General features: G+C 36.0%; 1 protein-coding gene across 8 annotated transcripts in view; it reads left to right on the top strand.

Moving 5' to 3' along the window:
- LOC136854575 (cerebellar degeneration-related protein 2-like) overlaps positions 1-22,500 on the top strand; it is a 484,848-nt gene that overhangs the window by 381,413 nt on the left and 80,935 nt on the right. The window lies entirely within an intron of this gene.

Here is a 22,500-nt window from a genome sequence, read left to right as displayed (position 1 = left end):
TTAACTTTGTACGATTTCCTATGTAATATATCATATATATTTCCAAAAGTACCATAGATTTTTCCAATATACTGTACATTAGTCTATGTTATATTTATCCAATATACTGTACACTAGTCTGTGTAATATTCTGTGCACTTTTCAGTGGAATATACTGTGCATTTTACTAATATATATCACTTTCCTAAATTAATGGCCTCACATCATTTTGATCAAGAACGCCAAGGAATTCACTCCTAGTACAGCTTATTGTGGAATCCTAACCACATTATAGCGAGAAATGAATTTCTATCACCAGAAATAAATTCCTCTAATTCATCACTGGCCGGTCGGAGAATCGCACGCGGGCCCAGCAGAGTGCTAGCCGAGAACGACACCCACCCGTCCAATGAGGCACTAGGCCAGAAGAAGACTAATAAAAGAATGATAGAGGAGAAAGAAGGAATCTTTTAGCCCAGCGCAGAGTCACAGGAAACATAACAAAGCTGAAGGTAAACATTTTGAAGTAATGAAATCCAGAGGTCAATCTCGATAGCGTCTCATTTTCCCTTCACGGGAAAAAAAAATGAGTGTCTTCATTATTGTTTCATTGCTTTATTGGTGCCTTTCACTCTGTTAAGGAAATACCAGGCACCGGGTTGTGTTGTAGGCGAGATGTGGCTGCGGGAGGTCATGATTACCAGCGTTGGGTCAAACGCAGACTTTGTGCGCTACTGTGACCCAATTCTCGACGGTGGGGCTTTTTAGAGTTCTTCGTTTCATGCCTAATTTCCACCAGACTGGTTCCTTTTGTTGTGTTTTTGTTTATGTTTTTTTATGTACACTTTATATTATCTTTTTCTTGTACTGTCCATGATCACGACGTATTCAATAATAATGGAAGTTTCTCGCCTTCACTTGTGTCAAACTGTAGTGGATGTTATTTATTAGCCCATGTTTCTGTTTATCTGTCTGCAAAACATTTTTAAGAGTTTATTTTTGGATTTCTATTAAATTTTGTGTAGGTCTCGACTGTGGGTCACTGAGGAGTCGATTCGACTTTAACATAGACCCGCATCTGAATCAGAAAGCCCCCTTTTTCTTTTTTTTACCTTGATTTTTTTTATTTTTATTTTTCCATCATCTAGAAAAACGATCGGCAAGTTCTTGTTGGAGAACTGCAGCCATGTGTTTGCGATGGAAAATTTCAGCAACATATGTGCAATGTAAAAATTCTGACAAATATGTTTTGTGTAAAAATTCATCAGTATATACATGTGATGCAAAAATCCTGCTAAATATATATGAGACGGAAAAATCAGTCTTGCGTGTGTATATAGTGTGTGTGTGTGTTTGATGGAAAATTCAGCCACGTACGTGCCACGCATATCTCTCAAGTTAGGAAATATTTTGGAATAAAAAAAATGACACATTCGTAGTTTGAAGTACGCTGTGTGTGTGTGTGTGTGTGTGTGTGTGTGAGAATGTGTATGTGTGTGTGTTTTCTAGTTAATTCTGAAATGTCATACTTATAATTAGAAGATAATGCTTTGGTTATGCTTTTCAGTAATAGATTTCTCTCTCTCTCTCTCTCTCTCTCCTGCTTCAAGATTTTTAATGATGACCTAGGACGAACCAGGATCAGTGATAGAGTGCAAATGACCCATCCCCGAAAAATGAAATAGTAAGCGGCGAAGAGCCTCAGACGCTCATTCCATTAGCATATCAGGCCTTATTGAAACCCACTGCCTCTCCCACCAAGTTCTTAGGTTCATCACATAACGGTCGGGGCTCTTTGTGTGTCAGCGAATGAAGTTTGTCTATATATATATATATATATATATATATATATATATATATATATATATATATATATATATATATATATATATATATATATATATATATATATATATATATATATATATATATATTATATATATATATATATATATATATACATATATATATATATATAAATATGTATGTATATATATATACAAATATGTGTATACAAATACAAATATATATACATATGTGTCTATATAATGGGTTGTCTGTAAAATTGAGGTTTGGATTCAAGGAAAAATAAGATGAAATGTGTGATGGTAGAGACGTTTTTAATAATGACATTGATAATATTGTATAGAAATAAAATCCACCATATATATATATAGTCATTTCGTCTTACAGAATGCCTATTGTGTGAATTATTTCCATAGTATGATAATTAGATGAATATAATATTACCGTAAACGACGGCAACCTTCTCAAAAAAAAAAAAAAAAAAAAAAAAAAAAAACAAGCGGCACGCATGGGAAAGAAATCTAATGGGTTCAATAAAGGTGTGCTTTTTTTTCCCCCGTCGCCATGTGAGTTTCCCAAACTGTGGAACGGGTACCACCACGGGATCTGTGCTGGAATTTCGAAGGGCCACATGATTTTTTTTTCTTTGTGTGTGTGTGCGTAAAATGACGAGGCGGGGCATGGTCGCTCAAATTAAATTCGGTCACTGGAGGAGCGGCGTGAGGTAACCGACTCGTCTCGAAGCGTGGTGCGGTGATTGATTGAAGGAACACAGTCATGGCAAAGAGTTGCGCAATCATTTCTTGGACGGTACGGAAGACTCGTCCATTAAGACTTAAGTTACCATATATATATATATATATATATATATATATATATATATATATATATATATATATATATATATATATATATATATATTCAACTTATGTACGTATTAATTTCACGTAAAATCAAATACCTTCTGTCCGAGTTGCATTCTGCTGCGTATGTGCGAGTTTTTGACACTGTAAATCATTCAACCTCGTATGACACGCGAGAGACCCATGATCGATCCCATTAGGGGGAACCATTCAGGCCCGTTTACCGAAAATGAGTTGTGCATTGAAATATGTGCCTAGCACTTCATCGAGTGTGGTGGGTGGCAGTCTGGGGTGGCAAAGGCAAAAGGACATCGTGTTGTTGATGTACTGGTAACTGAGGGTCATGATTTAAGTCATTTCAATATTATCGTTGATGTTAATCACCATTGGGTTTGGTCAACACTCGGGTGGGTGACCACCACTGAATGCGAGTTTCGTTACTATCCAGGGTGCACTGGGCTAACAACCTCATCCCAAAAATCATTGCATTTAAACTTACGATAGAACAAGCGTCAGGTGCAACAGTGGGTCGCAGGCGAGTCCCTGGAACCCAACATGTACGCAATTTACGCAATTACTTTGTAACTATACTCGATCGGACCAAATTATGATTGTTTTTCGCATTGCAATTTCAAGACTATCAATAACAATTATATAAAATAAAAAATTAGAAATCGAAACGTGAGCAGGAAAAGTGTGTGAAATAACGGGTGGTGGAAATGACTGGTTTTGGGACTTTCTTTTGAAGCGGACACTTTTTTTTCCTCATTTATTTTCCCTTATTCTTTTCATCGTTTCTTTTCCTTGTATAATATTCCTTTGATTCATACGGTCTGTGTGTCTTCTGAGTAACAAAGGCCTCTGTCATGTTTTTATATGTGTGCTTTTTATTTGGATAGTAATGATTATATAAACACCCTTTCAACTTTGAAAACTCATACACCACCTTATTATATATTCAAGCAAAAATCTCAAACTATCGTTGATAAAACAACGAAGATTGACAAAAACAAATAAAACGCCTTCATCATCCTCACGAATCCCAGCAAAGGAGTTAATATCGTGATAGAAGAAATTGCTTTAATTGAGAGAGCGTGCAAGCACGCGCGCAAGCTCATTCCGTGGCTTGACAATCACTTGGGTTGAATAGAAGCAAACAGAAGTAAAAAAATAACTAGAGATTAAAGAGAATCATTGTTGTAATCTTGTCATTATCTCGAAAGAAAAGTTTAGTCAGAGGCTCTTAGAATTTCATGAGGTCTTTAGAGTTGTTTGTTTATATATACAGTATATATATATATTATATTTATTATATATATATATAATATATAATATATATATATATATATATATATATATATATATATATATATATATATATATATATATATATATATATATATATATATATATAACTTTATCACATACAATTGTTATGCATTAGTAGATAAAGGATATTCAAACTGGATGCCTAAATTCAAAAGATTTTACAAGCTTTTTTGGTCCGTACAATGAGCAAACGTATAGTCCGGCTGTATTTATATCTGTGTGCTGGTACTTTTAATCCCTTCCTGTGGTTTTTGGTTTTTCTTTTGGGAACCAGGGATCAGAGAAAGACCAAGGTCAAGAGAGGGTGGATCACACAGGAAGAGCTAGGCGATTATAGGATTAAAAGTACCCAGCACACAGATAGCTACAGCCCTTTCTCAAGCTTGTAACTTTTTGAATAAAACTCCATTAAATACCATCCATAATATATGATGATATATATATATATATATGTCATTTTCCTGAATAATCATATATATATAAGCATAAACTCGTTTTGGTCTAACGCATCCCTTCCGGTTTTTGGTTTTTTTTTTATGAGTTGCTATCCCAATTCCTTTCTCAACCGCATAACATGATGACTGTTTCCTGAATTTTGCAAAAAAATTTCTGTTTGTGATTTAAAAAAAGTTTCTAGAAAAAGTTTCAATAGTAGGAAAACCAAATAAGGATACTCCTTGTACTGTGTTCGAAATGCGAACGACAGCCAATTTTGCTGTTGCGTTCGGAACCCTAAGCAAGACTTCATATTTCCTTGGAAACCCCCAAAGAAAAACATCCTCTATATTGTGTATGGAACCCCAAAAAAGACGCCCACTAATATTGTGTTCGAAAACCGAAGCCAAACAGTCTCTGTAGCGATCGAGGCCCACACCAACTGTTTGGAAAGATAAACATTTAGTCTTTATGTGAAAGACTTATTCTGCTGATATTCGAGAACTAGAGAAAGTCATCCTTTATAATATAATATTCGAGAGATAGAGAAAATCATCCTTATATATAATATTCGAGAACTAGAAAAATCACCCTTTATATAATATTCAAGAACTCGACAACGTCATCCTTTAGAAAGATAGGCATCCTATATATATAATATTCGAGAACTAGAAAAAGTCATCCTTTAGAAAGATAGGCACCCTTTATAGAACCAGGGAAAGTCATCCTTTAGAAAGCATTCGAAAAAGAAGAAGAAACATTTCCGACATTGTTCGAAGCCCATAGAGAGAGAGATCCTGTCTAATGGTGTTCGAACCCCATGCCAATGACTCCCGCGTATGCTGGTCGTTAATCATGGGACCGACAAACATTATTACAAGAACGTGATTGAGACGTGAGGGAGGAAATCATGGCTCTAATGACGAAGCCTGATTAAAGGTCTTCCTGCCTTTACTAATTATCACCACGCGTGAGCTACCTGAACTGCTGGTAACATGCAAGACTCTTGTAATAAAGAGGTATGGTATATATGCAGCATATATATATATATAAATGCAGCATGTATATACGAGAGATATATATATATATATAATTTGTTTTTATGTATACGTGTGTATGAATAAACTATACGTTAGGATGCATACATGCATATAAGACCTGGTTTTGTGTACATTATTCTTGATATGTGTAAGTATATATGTATATATATATACATACATATATATATATATATATATATATATATATATGTATATATAAAATGTATGTGCGTGTGTGTGTGTACACTTGTTCATGAAGTAATGAAATACTTTTTTAATCTTTATATTCCACTACCAGTGTAATGCACACTAACAAATCCTATACGATTTATGAAATATGCAGTTTATGCATTCACAGCGACATCATCCATTCATTTTAGATTAGTCTGGCCTTATGCAGTCACGAGCTCTTACTCCCAGGGCACCACTCTGTCCTGTATGTGAGAAAAACCGAAATAAATTTTCCATTAGTAAAATATTAATCTTTGGAGATTAATATTGAAAAGGACAATGAACACAGACTAATCTTTGGAGATTAATCTTGAAAGGACAATGAACAGAGAGGGGGTTGGGCGAACTCCTTTAAACTCTTGTATCCGTCAGTAGGACACAGTTATCAAAGAATTCCCGTAGATAAAAGGGCCTGGGAAAGAAAATGATGATCGTAATCGAAAAAGTAAAATAAATAGAAATAGAATTCATTGCGCTTAATAGCATAAAAATAAATACAGTATCCGCATTTCCACTATTCTTTCGTATGTATAAGTTCTAGTTTCATGTGCATGATTGCAACGCATTAGAACCAATTATTATTATTATTATTATTATTATTATTATTATTATTATTATTATTATTATTATTATAGCATCTTGAGCACTGAAATCTACAACGCTCTGTTACGTAGAAATATTACAGTGTATTCAGAGGGTTTTTTAGAAACTGCTTAACTCTCGTTCTCTGTGTTTCTCAAGATTTTTCTTTTGAATGAAACAAAAATAAAGTTCCAGTACAACTCTGCATATCTTCGTTCGAACGGAAGTGAAATAATTTGTTTATTTAAGGAAAAAGTCTGATTGTTTCCAGTAAAAGGTTGCGTAAGGAAAATTGCATTAGATTAGGAATGTCTTGTCTACATAAATTGATATTATTAGTTCGATAAACTCTTCACCGTAGAAGCTTAATTTTAAAATATAAATATATATATAATATATATATGTATATATATATATATAATGTATGTATGTTTGTATATATATATATGTATGTGAGTGTATTGTGTACGTATGTATGTACGTATGTATAAATGAATGTGCAGATGTGTGCCGGCGAACGCGACTTCTTCTTCTTCAATGTCCAGAGGCTTCCGCTAAGCATGTAAAAGCCCTTTAAATCATCTGGCGCTTCAAATAATCCGGGAGACGTGCGACGGCCTCCCCTTCAAGTCTGAGAGAAAGTGATCTGCGCCTTCCAAGACCATGACAGTCTAGCGCCAAGTGTTTATTATTGTCGTGTTTGTCACGACTCCAGCGCTTGTTATTGTCGTGGAATTGCAGGCGTTGGAAAAGATCCCCATTAAGAAAAAAAAAATAATCCGTGACACGGAGATTGATGGGTCTATGGGAATGAGTATTTTGCTGTCGTACGTGGGCTAGGGTTGAATGACAACTTATTTTTAGACGAATAGGGCTGTATTACACTTCTTTATGGCCGTACATTATTATGACTGTGATGATCTTCTTTGGAAGTATGTAGTATCATGAAAGACGCTTTAGGTAATTGATGTAATCAGAATTATCTTGAAAATTAGTCATTTGGATGAGTTGAACAATACAAATCAATCATATTATGGTTGTTTTGGTGTTAAATTTTAGATAACCTGAAAAACATAGATTAACTTAATGCCTCTAAAGCGTCCTGAAACTACCATATGCGTTCTATGTATGTCTATATTTTCACATTGCTTCTTTTATAATTTTAATTATCGTGATACAAAGAAGCAAAAAATTATACTTACAAACTTATAGAGGGGATAATGCTCTGATGTGTGAAAGAGAAAAAGCTGGCGAGAGGAGTTAAGATTAAAATAAAACTTTAAAATCAGTAAAGTATATTAACTTCAAGAAAGTAGTAGGCGAATCATGCCGCACTAAATTCAAAAGGTCACACGGGCCACGTTTATTGGCGCCTTTTAGCATTTTGCTTTTGTACCAAATTGCCAGTAAATGTCTGTAGACATATTTGTTTATCTGTTTGAAAACTGAAGTTGCGAACACAAGTCCTCATTAACACTGATAGCGTGACCGGCCTTATGGGTAGCCCGCCCTGCCAAAATCCATTGTGCCTAAGTGGACATCAGCAGTGAATCATGTACCTGGTAATTAGTCAGCTGTTAGCCGCTGCCTGAAATTTCACAATTTACTTTTCTGGAGCCCCGCCTTCGAAAGGGAAAAGACTTCGCCTTCGGGTGAAAAATAATAACGATATACTCTCACTGACAGTGAGAAACGGCTCGTTTTATCGAGCTCCCATGCGTATATAGTTTTGACCGAACGTTATGTCGTTACGCCAGAAAGGGTTCCGACAATGAGAGGTCTGTGTGTCGGGAAAATGTCGAACTTATTTCACGCTTTTTGACTTCTGGCTTCTCGGGATGGTTTTTCCCGCTGTACGACTTAATGTGAGGGCGTTTTGTTGCCTTTCATGTATTTTAAAGGTGTTTCGAACAGCGTCTATTTTCTGATTGTCATGTTGTCCTTAAAGGAAAGTGTTTCCTATGAATACATTCTCTTTAAAAGACTTTCCGAAGACTTTCCGGGTCGCATTGTGACCTAATGCCGCTTACTTCCAACTCCCAGAGCCTGTTGATGCCCTGTATGCCCTATACCCAGTTCTTCACCGGGAACTTTTAGCAGTTTTCTGATATTTGTGAGCAATTTTGTGTGTGTACGTTTGTCCCTTTGTATACGTGCGCGCGCGGCCGGGAGAGGTGGTTGTGTTACTGACTTTATGTCAAGATGCCACGTCGCCACTCTTACCATTATCGAAATATTTCATTCCTCGTAACATTATAGAGTAACATTAACATTACTGATGTTGATGCTTGTAAGTTTAAAAGTATTTTTTACTACAGTGAAGCGTCATGCACCATTAGCTTTACTTTTTCTTACTTCTGTTGTTGTTTGTGGATCTATAGGCCTTATTTATGTTCGTCGACGTTCTATATTATGTATTATTATTCCTTCTTTGCGTTTTCCTCTTCTTTTCTTACAATTAATGGCCTTTAGTACTGTTCCATATTAATATTTTTTGGTAAATATCTAGTAATAATATTGATGTTTCAAAGTCTCGCTTCTGTACTTACCGCATCTTGCACCAGATCTCATCCAAGTTACTATTTTAGACCGGTACCATTTAGCCATTCAGGCTTTCAATAGCTAATGAATGTTCTTTTTTAATGAGAATTTTTATTTTTTTATTTAATAGGTGTCATGTTTAGTATCGCTTCGATTCTCACCTAGTATGGGTATAAAAACAAAATTAACTTCAGAATGTATTCCTTATGGTGCATTTGCTATTAGGATCTTCAAAGAAGAGGAGGAAGAAGCAAGATAAATTGGATAAGGGCAATGAAAATACTATACTAAGGATTAATATTATATATATATATATATATATAAATATATTGTATGTATGTATGAATGTTTTTTGTGTGTAGATATATTTGTGTTTATTTTTGTGTAGGGAAAGAGAGGAGTCTGCAACGAAGAGAGAGAGAGAGAGAGAGAGAGAGAGAGAGAGAGAGAGAGAGAGAGAGAGAGAGAGAGAGAGAGAGAGAAAGTAGTCCGTATAACAGAGATGGGAAATTCAAAACTTGTTCTTACCTTTGTTGGCCTGAGGCTCATCTTCATTTTTCCCCGGTTTTTTTATAATGAAGCTTCTGTTTTGTAAAAAGTATCATTTCCTCGTGCTTTTATGAACTTCAATTGACATAATTCTCTATTCTTTACAGGTGAGTTGTCATATGCTGATTCGGCTAGAGTTACGTAGACCGAGCGCAACGTATTCCGCCACAGTAAGTAGGACTATGCTCTCTCTCTCTCTCTCTCTCTCTCTCTCTCTCTCTCTCTCTCTCTCTCTCTCTCTCTCTCTCTCTCTCTCTCTCCACTAACACATACTGGCTTAAGATTATCCTGTCATTTCTCTGGAGCTGTCTCTCCAGAGCTCTATTTTCCTTACATAAAACTCTAGAGAATATATGCTGTAATAATGAATTCCATTTTTGCATAAAAAAAATATGCTGTAATAATGAATTCCATTTTTGCATAACTTATAAAAGAGAAGTTTTCCTTTTACTTTTTGATAGAAGCGAGGAATTATTTTTCTTTTACCAGCGTAGAGTGTACATCCAGTAGGTGCCGCACGCTATAATTTTGATGCATTCCAAATATATTTTATGTCGGATATCCACCATAATAATCTCCGTGTCAGTTGTATTGATGAATGAAATTGCAATTAAGGGAAAGTGATGAAGAATTTGTGGGATGGGCTTGTTCAGCGCTCAGTACCCAAGGTATAATCTAATATACGTATTCCCTCGCATTATTTTCTTTTTTTTGGGGGGTTGGACCTCTGTGATACCCTTAGCCGTTCCCATGAGATTACTGATAACATGTGGCAAATTGTCAGCAGTGATTGCTGGGGAACTTCTTCTGACATGCAGAATACGACATAATAAATGACTTGAAAATCCATTGCTTCAGTCATGAAAAGCGTCAGAGTATTACAGTATTACAATAAATCCGGTTCTGGGGAACAGGATATTACTCTTAGTATTTTCTCAACCAGATTGTACGCTTTCGAAATTCCCACTTGATTCATACGGGTTTTTTCTCAAGTATTTCAACTTGCGTCACCCGGAGTGATTTATAAGAGTATTGTAATCGCGCGTTCGCTTCAGTCACTCTCTTAGTTTCTCTGGCCATTTGATGACCCATTGCCCCTCGTACGAGAAACCTAAGGTCTGTGGCAAGTGTCAGCAACCCTTCAAGTTCTCCTCTTTTGTCCGGATTTTGCATAAGCACGAGACTGGGTTGTATTGATCTTTCCTTTTGACCCTTTGAAGTTCCTGAGCTGTCCAAAAAATAGTCTGTGTCAAATCACGCGCTGACTGTTTATGGGTATAGCAATATTTTCTTTCACCTCTCTCCTTAAATTTAGTTCACATGGTATAACGCTGGCGGTTGCATCTCCCTGAAGCTGCATTCTTGTCATGTACTTAATTATGTACAAAATACTTTATTGTATGGTGTTCAGAAATGGAAAACAACAAGAATAAAAATCAAAATAACGATTAGCATTTAAAAAAAAATATTGGATAACGTTATGTGCAGTCATCAGAATCTCAGAGGTTGTCAAATGCATGATTGAAAATGGCACCTTAATGAAGCTTAATAAACCTTAATAGAGCGTATGTGTTAACCGTGTCTGGCATGTATCGGAGGTTACCCGTCCAAATACTCACCAGACCCATTGTTGCGTTGATTACCCATCCAACTATATCCCAAAGAATGTAAATTTCCTTGATTAGTGGTCTGTCTTATTATTGCATTTTTTAAACAGATGAGACCAGTAGGAAAAACAGTAATAGGAAGTTGATGGAAAGTTACGCTCAACTTCCAATAAAACAGTGCATTTAGGCATTACCTTTATTTTAAATTCGATTCAAGGAATCAACATGTATTTGTGTATGCAGATGGGATGTGATTACTTAGAGAAAAAAAAGCCAATTATTTCGAGTTTTCATGACTCATTCTCTGCACATTTAATCAGTGTTTTCTTTGTACTTCGCTTTTCTCTTATTTCCCTCTCTGTTTTTTTTCTTTTCTCTTAGTTTCCTCTTTCCTTTTCTTCCCCTTTCTCTTAGTTCTCTCTTTGTTCTTCCATTTTCTCTTTTCCCCTCCTTTTTTCTTCACTTCTTTCTAATTTTCCTCTCCCTGTTTCTTCCATTTTCTCTTATTTCAATCCTTTTTTCTTCACTTTTATTTTCCTCTTTCTGTTTCTTCCATTTTCTCTTACTTCCCTCCTTTTTTCTTCACTTTTCTCTTATTTTTCTCTTTCTGTTTCTTCCATTTTCTCTTATTTTCCCTTTCATGTTTCTTCCATTCTCTCTTATTTTCCTTTCTGTTTCTTCCATTTTCTCCAATTTTCCCTTTCATATTTCTTCCATTCTCTCTTATTTTCCTCTCTGTTTCTTCCATTTTCTCTTATTTTCCCTTTCTTATTTCCCTCGGGGCTGGCTTGCCAGTCACCTTGACACCAGCATTTAAATAACAGTTTGATATGCAAAAGCCCAAAGCACTCTTGGCCCTATTATGTACAAATTTAACGTGAAAATCACATTTCCAAATTCTACGCGTGAGGTAAAGGAAATAGTAACGGAGTGTGTCACATTAAATGCTATGAAACGAATGTGGGTGATTGTTCTAACGAGCTTGATTAGACGGTTAAACGGTTACTCATTGAAGGTGTGGACATACTTGTGGAGGGGCCTGTGTGCGTGATTCTACTTACCTTCGCACATGTGTTTGCAGATGTGTAGATTTGCAGATGTGTAGAGGTGTACATGGAAGCGAGGTGTGGAAGGAACAGATATTTAAAGAGGGGTTGGTGGGAATGGCAGCTTGAGGTCCTCATTTTTATCTTATTTTTGGTATTCAGAAGTTTATCAAAACTGCCGACCACGACGTGAAGAAAAAGAAATAAATAAGAAACAGATATTGAACATTTTTTTTATTATAACTCCATAAAAAATGATACATTTCAGGAAAAACAGGCTAATGAAGGGAGTAACAGATTTTTTTTCGCTGATTAGTTTAACCTTTCTTTTTTTTAAAAAAAAAAAAAAAGTTATGATTTTTCCTCCGCAGTAAAGCCACACCCTTCTTATTTTTGTATATTTACCTTTTACTTCGGACCTGCGCTAAACCGGTGGTTGGTCATTGAACTGGCCATTGGTCTTAGAATTTATATTTTTTTTTATAGTAAAAAAAAAAAATTGCTGAAAAGAAAACCATTTATGTCTGATGAAACCGGTAGACACTCATTATAAGTAGACAGATTTGTCAAACTTGAAATCATGATTTTAGAGTTGCAAAGCTTCCCCTTTTATGGACCGAAGCTGTCATGGGTCAGAGGAGACCGAAATTGCTTGCTGTTTTAAAAGTACGGTGGTCGCCTAAACCAGTACTTTTTGAATGTCTTGTCTTCCTTTCTTGTGGAAATAAGGCTGTCAAAGGTGCCTTAGTTTGGCAAAACTTTTCTGTTTCAAAGAATTGGAGGTGCAATATATCTATAAATATTTTCGTAATTAGGTTGCATGACTTTAACAAAAGTTGAGAACTGTAGTGAAGGAGGAAATTGATTATAATTATTGAAAAAAATTAAGATTATGTGAATGTTGGTTGTGAAATCATAAAAAAGTAATAATTTGCTCACAAGGATCTAAAGAACGTTAAACAACCACAATGAGAACAGCAATAACGAGAATTGTGAAGCAGAGGCCTTTGTAATCTTTGTATGTCTTGACACATCGCTTGCTTGTATCTCAAGAACGGGAAAAGCTTAGAAATAGTTGATTTACTTAAAAACATATGATAATAGAACCAGAAATGCCAACTAGAACGAGTAAATTGGTAAAGGATAAATTACACAGTGAAATAAACTCTTTGCTCCATGAACGGTGAAGAAACGATGATAAAATTGTACCTAAAATTCTTAGTTTCTAGTCGTTCCGTGCAAAGGGAGGGCTCTTTAAAATCTCCTTAAAATCATAGGACCGTGGTGTAGTGGTAGCACACGCAGGTCACTAACAGAGAGAGGGTCCTGAGCTTGATTCCCGAACTGATCGAGGATGGATGATGTGGGCGCCACCTATAGTAGAGAGTGAGCCTTTATTGACATAGGGCATACATTAGGTATTTAGTCGTTAGCTGATCTTTGTGGGTCGTAGCTGTGGCGTTTATATATATATATATATATATATATATATATATATATATATATATATATATATATATATATATATATATATATACATACATATGGAACTAATCAACACATGATCGTGTTTCACAGAAATGAATTTCCGGCTCACATCAGGATCGAACACAGGTCTCTCTCAAATGAAAGGCAAGGGTGCTACTAACTGATCCACACATGTGGGCCAATTGGTAGTGCCCTTGCCTCTCATTTGAGAGACCTGTCTGATCACAATGTGAGTCAGAAATTTATCCCAATATAATATACAGTATATATGTATATATATATATATATATATATATATATATTATATATTGTATATATATATTATAGAGAGAGAGAGAGAGAGAGAGACCTGACGTGAGTGTTAATCAAAATGAATTCCATCAAAACGGGAGAGCCTCGCCGAGGTAATCCTCAATCCAGCGTGTTGAAATCATAAATTATGCATTAAAGCACTTTGCCTCCCATGAGGTGCAAAGTGCTTTAATGTGGTCCTGTTGGATCTTATTGAGCTAAGTGGCGGATAATATACCTGTTAGTTGAAGGGTATGGGACCAGGAACTCGCCTTAACAAAATTGTTGTGAGAGAGTCAGCTCTTTCCAAAACGAAAAGACGAAAGGTGAAAACAAAAGAACTGGTTACACGTTTAAAAGAAAACATCAGTTATGTAAATAATTCCAGCAACTAGATTAATAATCAAAGATATTTGGGAGGAGGTTATGAAATAGCCTGTACAAAGCAACAAAGGGTTTGCATGGCGATAAGGGAAGTAGGGAATGAACAGAGGTTAAGACTATTTTTTAATGTTATAAATATAACTAATTTCCATGACTGATAGTTGTAGTAGCTGTTGTCTTCCGGTTCAGTTATAAGTGATGCAGTTTTTGTAGCCCTAAAAAATATTGCAAAAATGAAAGAATCGACGATACATGAATAGGACTGCAGCCATGTTCATCACTGGCAGCGGTTTGAGCATTAGCAGTGGCGGTTGGCGTCGATGATAATTGGTGCAAAAATAGACCCATTCACTTCGTCCTCAGACCTGAATTCTAGACCTCAAGAGTGTCCCGTGAAGGCTCTTAATTGTTGTTCTGGGGGATCCCTTGAGAGCAATTCCATCTTAACCGCACCCATTACAACAGTTATTGGCCTGTGCTTCGTGCTATGTAATTTATGAACGTTTTATAATTTAGTATAGAAGTAGGTGTTGGAAGTGCAAGTGTGATTGACGCAGCACTTCGTCATTTTGTTTCTTCTTCTTCTTCTTCTTCTTCTTCTTCTTCTTCTTCTTCTTCTTCTTCTTCTTCTAATTATTATTATTATTATTATTATTAATATTATTATTATTATTATTTGAGATAAAAACTTCCATCCCTCATTATTATTATTATTATTATTATTATTATTATTATTATTATTATTATTATTATTATTTAAGGATAAATATTTCCATCCCTCAACAGCAGTGTACTTCAGAAAGACGAAGATAATGGTGCTGGGAACTTGTAAGTGAAAAACCTCTAGAAGTTTAAAAAGTAAAAGGAAAACTAACAAAGAAGATAAACAACTGTGGAAAGAGATGGCAGGAGGAAAATTGATTATAGAAAAAAATAATGATTTGTAATTCACTTTATCTGATTCCTATGCCTTATCTTACCTCATAATTGATTTTTTTTTTTACGATTCTCTGTTGAATCTTGGGAGCTATCGTACATAAGATTTTCTTGAACTTTTTAAAGTGGTCGTAGTGCTTCACATTACTGATGTATTTTTAGGTTTGAATTCTGTTACATAGTAACATTTCTGCTGAATGTGGTAAACGGAGGATATTTTCGTGTATTTAATTGTATCTCAAACATAAAGGAGAGGAATAAATCTATAAAACGGAAGGGAGGCATCCTATTCGTGGTATATTTTCGATCACGTGTTGATGTCTGTAGCAAAAGGAAATGATAAGAAGAAAAACAAATGCTTAAATAATTTTTCTTTAAATGTTGAACGTAAGCGTAATGACTAAAATGTTTTTCATTAGTTTATTATAGACACTAATGAAAAACATTTAATTCATTAGGCAGACAGTCACCATTTAAAAAGAAATTTTTGAGGCAATAATTTTCTCCTACTTATTCTCTTTTTTTCTATAAACGTCATCAGAGGAAATAAATACAAAAAAAGACGAAGAAAATATCTATAACAAAACGAAGAAGGAGAAGAAACAAAAAAAAAAGAAGAAGAATAACGTGGGTCGGATTACCCTAAAATCCGACACCTACTTTCTAGTTAATGATCCGCCAATCTTCTTCTCCTGAACTTTAAAAAAAAAAAAGAAAAAAAGAAAAAAGAGAATCTTCGTGTTGTAGTACTGCTTGGGTTAGAAAAAGACAAAAGGTGTAAAAGCCTGTGAACTGCTGGTGGCTCTCTCTCTCTCTCTCTCTCTCTCTCTCTCTCTCTCTTCTCAAATCATATTAACAATTATTCTCTGTCTCTTACACATATTTCTCTCTCTCTCTCTCTCTCTCTCTCTCTCTCTCTCTCTCTCTCTCTCTCTCCTCTTCAAACCTTCTTATTAACAGTTATTCTCTGTCTGTTACATTATCTCTCTCTCTCTCTTCTCTCTCTCTCTCTCTCTCTCTCTCTCCCTCCTCTTTCAAAACTCCTTATTAACAGTTATCCACTTTCTATATATTATATATTCTCTCTCTCTCTCTCTCTCTCTCTCTCTCTCTGCTCCACAGCCTGGGCCATGGGTAAGTGTGGGCCTGGTGGTGAATGGGGGCGGGCGTGGGTTGGGTAGTGAGTCGCCGAAATTCCTCCTCGTACGTGACAAGTCGACCACAAAAATGCTATAGCGCACAGGAACTGGGAAACCATGAACGCTCACCCACATACAACGCGCGTGCGTGTGTTTATGTTTGCGAGGAGAGAGAGAGAGAGAGAGAGAGAGAGAGAGAGAGAGAGAGAGAGAGAGAGAATATACATAATAGACACAAAGAATAACTGTTGATAGGGAACTTGGAAAGGGGAGAGAGAGAGAGAGAGAAAGAGAGAGAGAGAGAGAATATACATAGACACAAAGAATAACTGTTGATAGGGAGCTTGGAAAGGGAGGAGAGAGAGAGAGAGAGAGAGAGAATATATATACTAGAGGAAAACTAATTGTTGATTAGAAGCTTCGAAAAGAGAGAGATAGAGAATATATAATAGATAAAGGGAAAATAACTGTTGATAGGGATCTTTGAAAGAGAGAGAGAGAGAGAGAGAGAAGAGAGAGAGAGAGAGAGAGAGAGAGGAGATAATGCTCTTTTTAAAACAATGAGAATTTTTGGTTTATTGTAAAAGCAACTAAGAATTTCCTGTGAACCACCATAGTTGACTAATTACTAGGTACACAATTCATTACTCAGGTCAACAGACGCGCAATAAGGTCAACAGACGCGCAATAGATGTTCCAGAAGACACATAGATCTGCGTATTTCCAGCCCGGAATCGAATTTGGGACTCTTGCTAATGAGGCTGGCGTATTTTTAAGCGTTAGAATAAGCATAGTAAAAGTTAATGATCACCAAAGGTTAGAATCTTGATGAAGTTCTTCATTGGAGGGGTAGGTAGAGCTCTCGGCTAGCACGCTGTTGGCCCAGCGTTCGACTCTCCGACCGGCCAGTGAAGAATTAGAGGAATTTATTTCTGGTGATAGAAATTCATTTCTCGTCATAATGTGGTTCGGATTCCACAATAAGCTGTAGGTCCCGTTGCTAGGTAACCAGTTGGTTCTTAGCCAAGCAAAATAAATCTAATCCTTCGAGACAGCCCTATAGGAGAGCTGTTAATCAGCTCACTGGTCTGGTTAAACTAAGATATACTTACTTTTAGAATCCTGATGAAAGCGAAACGGAAGATTACGCCGAAATTGTCATGTTAATAGCAGACTATACCTCCGCCTCTCTTAAACGCCTCTAGGCTATTTTTAGACGGAAACATTATTAAACGTAATTCTATTTAACCGCTAGACGCAGTACAGCTGGCGTCATTTCGTGTAACATGTAGGCGTGGAAAAGGCGAGAGAGATTTATTATCTTGGGCACACACACACACATGCTTTCGTCAGAGGGGTAGAGCTTTAGGTGCGCCCAATACCTCGCATAGTTATTGGAGTGTACCTAGTTCCTTCCTGTGGTACGTCTGTGTGATGGCACTGTCTACGGCCTGTCATACAACAGGATACAATCATTGACGTCTCGTGCACGTCGTGTTACAATAAAATCAGAGTATGATGTCCGGTAAATTATGCCTGTACCAGGTTATATCGGTATAAGTTTTCTCGGTTGTAAATTGTATTCGTTATTGGCAAAACAGGTCTTCAGTATACAGTGTATTATTGGTGAAATAGCAGTTGATGGGATATTTCTGTACACGAAAAACGTAATTTGCGGAATAGGTTCTAGTAAAATAGTTTATAGCATTGACATATATTAATTGCTTTCAGAATGTCTTGCTAAAGAATAGGACTTCGATTAGATTATCTGAGCTGTGGGAATTTACTAAATACATACAAAATATAAATTTGCCATACAGTGAACCAGTTGCTATCAAAATATATACGGGTAAAATAATGAATTGATAATACGAATACTTGCTGTCTGCAGAGAATTCATCGGAGATTGATGAAATATTAAACGTTAAGGGACTATTAAGTTTTTAATGCCATTGAAATTTAATTAGCAACATATATATATATATATATTAATATATATATATTTTTAATATATATTGAAATTTAAATATATACAGTAAATGCGAGATTATAAAGTTTATATTGCTGCTTTTAAGCACCACTATAGTCTGCCTTTCTCAACGTGGTCAGCTAAACAGATGGTAGTTTATTTTTTTGTCATAATTTGGGTTTTCTGTGATCCTGTTCGAGAAGTATCCGACAGTTATGGCATCATAAAAAAATGTAATAGTGGTTCACTGTTAAATCGTTTGTTATACAACAGAGTTGACTATGACTGAGGTTTTATCTCTTAAGTCAGCCATTCTGAGTCAAATTAGAGCTTGTTAATTCCTTTTTTGCTGTTGGAGAAAGCGTATGCACACCCACCTTCATTTTAATTAGATCTAATCAATCCGTCAGTAAGAAGATCAATTTTCATGTCGATGAGAATTCGTCATATATCTTCAGTTCTTGAGAGCTAAAGATGTTTCTACAAAAACATTCATTCGAGGCCAGTACACGCCTTATTTACTAACAGGCAATAAACCCAGACATTAGCGAACTTCGCTAATGGTCTCTAGTAACCTTCCGTGACCTCGGATGATCGTCGCGAGTTGGCAAAACTGTTCCAGTTTGAGTAATTGGCTGGGAAGTGACCTTCCTTCGCCACCGCCATGATTTGGGCGTTCCGTTAATTAGCTGTCGAATTGCCTTCGTGTTTTATTTACTCGCGACGCCCTCAGCGGCTAAAGAAAGCCTCGCGTATCGTACCGTCGGGTATTTAAAAAAGTCTGAACCAAGAAGGTGGTATAGGCATTCGTTGGTGCTAAAGGAGCCACGCATGCCTTGTCTGACTTGGTCGTTACAAGTCTTGACTTATTACGCCGAAGAACGCCCTGTATACTTGGCATCTAGGCATGGAGGTCGTGTCATTTTTAACTGACGAGCACGGCGTGGTATGTTATTCGTGGCGCTTAGGGTATGAAGGTCTTTGTCAGACCAACTCAGTCCTTTCTGAGATTTGTTGAGATTTCTCTAAATTGTTAGGGATCTTACCACGAAGGGGTACCAGGCTCTTAAGTTTACAAGTAATGTAATCAATTGTTTATAATTTCATTGTTTGCTTTAAGAATGATTTCTTTTAGAAAGAGAGTTCTCAGTTCATTTATAATAATTACTTGGACAGACGAATGTGCTCACCTGTGTATGTTCATTTCTTAACGTATTCGCTTTTAGTACTTTTCAGAGGTTTACCTGCATGTCTATTTTATTTCATTAGTGGATTTCGGTGCATTTGAGACAAAGTGCTTTCTCTCTCTCTCTCTCTCTCTCTCTCTCTCTCTCTCTCTCTCTCAACCGACGTAGTTGGTAACGAAAGTTTTCCCTCTGTCTGTGCGCCAGTGTGCGTCATGGTTACCCTTTCATCAGAACTACATGGTAGAAGGGATTTCAGTCAGACTCAGATCAAAGGCAGACAGTCATGCATAGGTGTGCATGACGTAAGAGAGCCAGTTTATTTTGTGTGACCGTCGTGTATACATGAATTGATGCCGTTATCTGGCAAGAACTTTGCCAACAGTTTAAATTGTGGTTCCAAAGTCCATAGATTTTATACTCTAAATCTAACACAGGTTTTTGCTCTAGTGACCTTCAACGTGGACTTCTCACTGAAAATTGGACTATAATAGTTTCTTTAAATTTATATAGTCTTGGCCTTATAGAGGATATGTATATATATATATGTATATATATATATATATATATATATATATATATATATATATATATATATATATATATATATTATATGTAGCAGTGCTCCCAGAAAGCTTGTTTTCAGTGGTGTAAGTGTGTATATCAAACCCTTTGCGCCTGCGCTCCTTCACAAGCTCTGGCGGAGGTTATGATGTCTCTCAGCCTGTAGGTTGGAGGAAGCATGCACCCTCTGAGTGCTTCAAACCGTAGCTTTTATGAAGTACATCAGTACCATGAATAGTAAAAGTGAGGTATTAATTTTATAATAATAACAGTATTTTTTAGGAATGATTGATTATTACAACAGTAAGTTCACAAGACGGTGGTATGCAATGGAGACAAACACCAGAAGTGAAGTTGGTTGGCCAATCTGTTCTTTGTAACTAATTATAACTATAACTTTTGTTATTGCTCAGGGCAATGGGAATGTCATTCAGAGGGAAAGTCACCAGACCGTGCTTCTCCCCAGAGTAAATGTCTGAGAGAAATCTTGACAAATGGACATTTTTTTGCGACAATTTTTCCATAACGCAGTCAGAAATATGTCACGTGTTTGCGTCTGTACACGATATATAAAACCTCTCTGTATGTGTTGTGACATGGAAATACAACGGCCAACCAATGAACTCTCAAATTTTCAGAACATAATATTTTGAGATACAGATTCTACTGAAATCTGCTGAAATCATTCGATATTAGAATTGGAAATTGAATGAAGTTCTTTGCCATGCTGATCATCGAACCGTGGCCATTGATGGAATTGCGTTTCAGTTGTTTTCCTAAAATGTCATTAATTCACAGAGGTGAACCTTGATCTTATTTGATGGATTTTGATTTAGGAAATAGTGTAGATATTGCTTTTAGAAATCTGCACGTAACATTCTTTTAATATGTACTGGAGATAGGAGTTAATTGGAGATTCTCTCTCTCTCTCTCTCTCTCTCTCTCTCTCTCTCTCTCTCTCTCTCTCTCTCTCTCCACACACATATATATATATCAGTTATATATATATGGACACTAGTTATATAATGTCAAGAGAGAGATACTAGTTGAGAGAGAGTTGGGGGAGGCTATTTGTACTGGGACCTGACCCTGTGCCAGTGCCTCAAACAAAGGGCACTGTGCTTCTTAGCCGCTGAATAGCAGATAGCATGTGGGGAGAAAATCTTGTTAAACGTAATGTTTCTTATTTTCTTTGCTGTTTATCGTCTCACATGAATGTATTTTGTTCTTTTCCATACAATCGGTTGAAGCATTGATTTCTTTATGATCTTTTTTGATAATAATAATAATAATGATAACAGTTATTATTATTATTATTATTAATATTAATATTATAATAATGATAACAGTTATTATTATTATTATTATTATTATTATTATTATTATTATTATTATTTATTATGATTGCACGCTTTAAAGACGTAAGATTGTCCGGCAAAGTAGAAACATTAAACAATACCGCATATTACGCAAACCAAAGCTACCTACTCTTCTATTATAATTTGCCCGCATGCTCAGTGATGACTTGCTCTTGAGAACAGGAGTTCTTACGGAGTCTTAATAAGAGAAGAATAGTGTAAAGTATGGTAACCCGACCACGCCGGTTCGGGCAGGTTTGCATTTTGCAGCCATGGCCAGTACCTCCTGGGATGCTCATAAACACCCATGTTAACATGTTTGATTTTGTTATGTCAGAAATTTTATTTTATAAGTTATGCTGTTGTGATTTTATGGGTTAAATAGGTAAGAGAAGTGTGTATGAAGTGTAGAAGTGGAAAGAATTTTGTCGGAGTGTTGTTAGACATTTTTGGGGTGAATGGATAATAGAAATGATTTTTGATAAGTCATGTCAGATTAATCATGTTGTCATGTTCTACAATTTTTTTTTTTAAATTATATAGAATAGGACCTATAGGAAGTGTATCAGTGTCTTTCCACACTGATTCGACAGAGTAATTGGAAAATATAATTTTCAGTCCCCGAAGATGCATTACTACCCTAAAGCTATTCTCCGTGCATTTTAATACATTTCGATCGATTTATTAGCTTATTAATTCATTTTTCTTTTTATTAAATTATTAAGTAATTTTTCCTTTTTTGATAAGCGAGATCTCTTCTTTCTGTATATCTCTTTATCTCCTCTTACTTCTTCCTAATAAACATCTTATTGTTTGGAAGCTTGAATTTCAAGTTAATGGCGCCTGTGGTTCGTCTTCTGAATAATAATAATAATAATAATAATAATAATAATAATAATAATAATCGCAGTGGGTTCGTCACTTTCGCTGCCATCGACGTAAATGATTCTCCCTGTCGATGTGATAGTTCTTCCATAAGGCCTTCAGTATTCAGGGTAAATATGGGAAGAAACATTCCAGCAGGTGTTACTAGCCTCACACCCCCCCTCCTCCTCCCCCGACTCACCCACCTTCCTCCCGTCTGGAAGGACTCGATGTTTTGGGGGAGCCACCAGTAGCAACATCTCAATGGCCTCTGCTTGATTGGAATGTTGAACTGGCGTTACCACAGCGCGCGCC

This window comes from Macrobrachium rosenbergii, chromosome 29, assembly GCF_040412425.1.
Source record: "Macrobrachium rosenbergii isolate ZJJX-2024 chromosome 29, ASM4041242v1, whole genome shotgun sequence".
Classification (NCBI taxonomy): Eukaryota; Metazoa; Arthropoda; class Malacostraca; order Decapoda; family Palaemonidae; genus Macrobrachium; species Macrobrachium rosenbergii.
This window is presented reverse-complemented; position numbering and strand designations above follow the sequence as displayed.